Here is a 4928-nt window from a genome sequence, read left to right on the forward strand (position 1 = left end):
TACCTGACAACATATGTCCATAGGGGTCCTAGGACCCCTAGGGACATATTAGAATGCTTCATATGGATCAAAGAGGGTCATAGGTTGACATATGACCCCCTTCAACCCATTAAATGATGACATATCTCCCTAGGGGTCCTAGGACCCCTAGGGACATATTAGAATCATTTTTATGGCTCAAAGGGGTCACAGGTTAACCTCTGAACCCCTTCGACATATTACATGATCTAATATGTCCCTAGTGCTGCAGTAGCAAAGCGGAAAATGTGATAAGTAATGTTTATGTTTTGTGTGTGTTTTAAATTTAAATGTTTTTAATAACGTCCTACATGTGGTGGCATACCTAGAGTAGCAGTTCGATGAGCTCTCTAGATATAGCCACCTAGGACCAGGTGTGTGGATTTTAAATTAGAATAGTTGTTTTAATTTGTAGTTGGAGTGTTTAATGATTTTTAGAATCTAATCATAGGTAGTAGGCAGTTTTTTGGAATATGCATGATTTAGAAAACGGCTATGGAATAAAAAGAAAACGTTTCATATGCTTTATATAGGAAAGAAAGTCCATTTTTTTTTAGGGGTCAGTTTTTTAGAAAAGAATATATGGATGAACGAGTTTATGGAGAAAGCAGATTTTATGGAAGGAAAATTCGAATGGAGAGGAAATATTGCAGTTTTTTTGGATGTAAGTGTGTGATTCGAGAATAGAGAGAGGGAAAGTTTCTTTATTTTTGTGTGGATTTTTGGGCTTCCCAACTGTGTATGCGAGTATTTCCATTTTTTTCATCTTTTGCAAGTGAAAACTTTGAAGAAAAGGATATTCTGATTCTACAAGTTAACATAATCCTGTTATGTAATTCTTTTTTTTCAAGTTTTCTGAACTATCGATTTATAGTATGGTAGAATTGATTGTTGGTATTCAAGAAAAATGTGTTTGAACTGTTTTGGTGGTCTATTTTCAAAATTCTCCAAACCTCTAAGATTTTCGTCTTACACCATAGAGGGTTGATTCAGATTATTGAGGAAAAGGTGATTAAAAGCCTAGTTCGGGAGTCATTTTGTTTAGTTTGTTGTTCTTCTGCGTTTTTCCTGAAAGAGTCCCGATAGTCTTTCATTTTCTGTCTATTTGCAAAATCATTGTCCTATAAAAAAAAAAAGTATTCAATGCAATGGAACTGGTTTATACACACAAAAAAAAACTCGTTTTGTGAGTCATTGTTTTGATGAAGACTCTTTCAGCTCTCTGCGCTCGGTCTTGGGATCACAACAGATATGTAACTAAATGCAAACTTGGGCTTCTTTGAGAAACTTGGTCTCTCTTAACAAATTGCAAATACATTTTCTTTAAGTCCCAGTCTTAACAAGTTGATTTGGAAGGACATTCACGGTTAAAGATCTTGGTGTGCGTGTGAAGGTAAAGTATGGGATGTAATTGGTTATCTTAATATATCTCAAGTTGTTGTATAAAGAGTGGTGAGTCTTTTCAAAAGGATGATTATGGAAGACATAGATTGGCATCACTATTATTATTATTCAGTAGAATATGAAGAGATGGAAAGCCTTTAAAACTATGTTTGTAAAGGAAAGTAGAAGAACGTGCAGATTTGTATATTCTGTTTAATCCAATCTTGAGTTTGGTTCAAGTTCAATCCTGGATGATTGTAGATGCCCCTTAATGCAACTCAGTTGAGTGAGTTTTTCCTCCTGAGTTTTCCAAGGTGTGGCTCTGCATCATTTTTGGTATCAGAGCTTGAGAGTTGCAGGTTGTGAAGTTGTATGTTGAACGCCCCTGATCAAGATTCTTCAATAGGGTCAAACAAGATGGTGACCAATGCAGAGTTAGCGAAGAAGGTTGAGGAGCAAGAAGAACTTTACCAGAAAGAGAATAGTGAACTGAAGGGGATATTGGCAGAATTAGCCAGTAAGTTGGAACACATGAAGACTGTGGTTGAGAAGAAAGAAATGAAAGAAGAAGTAGAAGAGGAGGAAGAAGTACCCAAGGATGAGGAAGATGAAATATCTGAGAATGAGAAGCCATTTTTTAAAGCTTTAAAGGCTTTGGGAGGAAAACCCGTTGAGTTACCTATGTTTATAGGAAATATGGACACTGAATTAGTGTTGGAATAGATTGAAGCCTTAGAGAATCATTTTGAATGTGAGAAAGTTTCAGAATCACAACAAGTTAAATTGGCTAAGTCCAGAATGAAGGGAGCAGCCCTTACATGGTGAAATTTTGTACAGGAAGAAAGGGTAAAGGAGGATAAAAGAAAAATTTGTTCGTGGAAGAAGATGGTCTCAATGATAAGAGAGATGTATCTCCCTGAAGACTATGAAGTACAGTTACATCAGAAATGGTAGAATCTCAGACAAAGGGATATGGATGTCTGCACTTATACAGAAGAATTTCAGAAGTTGAGTCTAAGGTCAAAATTTGCAGAACCTGAACCTGAGAGTATCAAGGTAGCAAGATACCTGAATGGTTTGAGGATGAACATACAAGAAGAGTTGCAGTTGCTGAGTCCAAACACTGTAGCTAAGTGCTATCAACTGGCTTTAAAGGTGGAAGAGAAAATCAAAAGGAGACAAGAAAATAATAACAGAGGCAGAGGAAGGCAGCCATTCAGAGGAAGAGGTACATTTAGAGGAAGGAGTCCAAATTTTCAGCCACAAACGGAGATGCATAACGAAGTTAATAAGTTTGATAATTTCAGAGGAAGTTTCAAAGGTAGAAGGCCAAATTTCAGAGGAAGATCACCAGGAAGAACGAATGGACCAATAAGATGCTACAACTGTAATCAAGAAGGTCATATGGCACACAAATGTCCAGCAAAAGCAAGCTCTAGTATTCATGGCAAAAAGAGAATACACCTGGCACAAGAAGCGGATTTACAAGAAGATTCAGAAAGTTATGGTTATCCAGAAAAGGGGGAAGCACTTATGATGAGAAGAACACGTTGAAAATGCTTGTCAAAGAAGAACCACCACAAAGGAAGTCCATTTTCAGAACTACCTGTAAATCTGGAGGAAAAGTTTGTAAGGTACTAGTAGACTCTGGTTCTACAGAAAATTTTGTCTCTTTTGAAATGGTGGAAAAGTTAAAGCTACCAAGAATACAACACCCGTATCCTTACAAAGTATCTTGGTTAAATAAAGGACAATAGACTATAGTAGAAGAGCAAGCTTGGGTGGAATTTCAGATTGGAGCCTATAAAGATAGATTATTGTTTGATATTGTTAATATGGATGCATGCCATTTACTTTTTGGCAGACCATGGCAGTATGATCTCAAGGCACATCACGATGGAGTGAAGAATACGTATACCATTACAAAAAATGGAAAGGTCATTGAATTGATACCTTTAGTTGAGCCAAGTCAAGAAGAGTCAAAAGCCGCAGAAGCCAAAGTTATGGTGATGGGTAAGAAAGAATTTCTAAAAGAAGTGAAAGGAAAGAAGTGTCCACTCTTTGCACTGGTTCCTGTACTCAAAGATAAATTACAGAATGATGTTGAAAATCAGATTGAGGAAGAAAATTCAGAGATGGAGTCTTCAAACTTGAAGGTGGAAGTGATAGAAAAGAGGAAACAAAAGGTGCCAGAAGAAGTGGAGCCAATTCTAGACAAGTACAAGGAAATTATGGCGGATGGAATACCAAGAAGTCTCCCACCTATGCGAGAAATCAATCATTGTATTGATCTCATACCAGGATCAACATTACCCAACAAAGCGGCATATAAGCTAACACCACAAAAAAATGAAGAAATGGCAAGACAAATTGAAGAGTTGCTCGAGGCTGGTTTGATTGGTAAAATTTTAAGCCCATGCGCAATACCTACAGTTCTAGCACCAGAGAAACAAGGAACATGGAGATTATGCACTGATTCAAGAGCACCAAACAAGATCACTATAAGGTACAGATTTCCAATGCCTAGAATAGAAGATTTACTAGATTGTTTAGGGAAAGCAAGATACTTTTCAAAGATTGATTTAAAAAGTGGGTATCATCAGATAAGAATTAGGCCAGGAGATGAATGGAAAACAACATTTAAGACAAATGAGGGATTATATGAATGGAAGGTAATGCCATTTGGATTGTCTAACGCTCCTAGTACGTTTATGAGGCTGATGAATGAAGTTTTGAAGGATTTTACAGGGAAGTTTGTGATAGTGTATCTAGATGACATTTTGGTTTTCAGCAAAATAAAAGAGGAGCATTTGAAACACATAGATTTGGTGTTGAGAAGATTACAAGAGGAAAAGTTAATGATCAATATGGAGAAATGTAGTTTTATACGAGAGGAACTAACATACCTTGGCTTTGTGATCTCAAAAGGAACACTCAAGATGGATCAAGATAAGGTAAGTGCAATTTGTCATGTCCCCTATTCAAATAATTAAAAAAAATAAACTTTGTTAAGGCAGGCAGGCTCCAAAAAGGTGAAATTTCGGAAAAAGGGGTTAATCTTTGGAAACCAATGGACTAATAAATAAAAATTATTATTAAATTATATTTTATTAACCCTTCTTGGACATGAGTTAGGGTTATGCCCTCTTTAAAAGGGGTTTGGAGGCATTTTGGGCTCATTCTACATCTTGATTCTTGCTAATTTTCTTGTTGTTCTTCAGAGGCTGCCAAACCTGTGGAGAAGGAGACCCAAGAATGGGAGTTTGCAGGTTTCTAGGAAGGCTAAGGACGGGAGTTTGAAGCCATTCCATGTGCATGCTCGTACAGAGTTTGCCTTTGTGTTGAATAGTGCCGATTTGGGTGTTTTCGGGGTTGTTTTTTGGTTTGAGTTTGGGTTTTCAGTTGAGTGTTTCATATCAGTTTGGTTTGCTGCTGTATTTCAGACTTTATGATGTTAAAATAGAGCTGAATATATTTATTGGGTCGTGATTAAACTTCTGAGATAGTTTATGAGTGTTTTGTGGTGT

The sequence above is a fragment of the Cupressus sempervirens genome, chromosome 8 (assembly GCF_028749045.1).
Source record: "Cupressus sempervirens isolate cs-2001-9-10 chromosome 8, ASM2874904v1, whole genome shotgun sequence".
Lineage (NCBI taxonomy): Eukaryota > Viridiplantae > Streptophyta > Pinopsida > Cupressales > Cupressaceae > Cupressus > Cupressus sempervirens.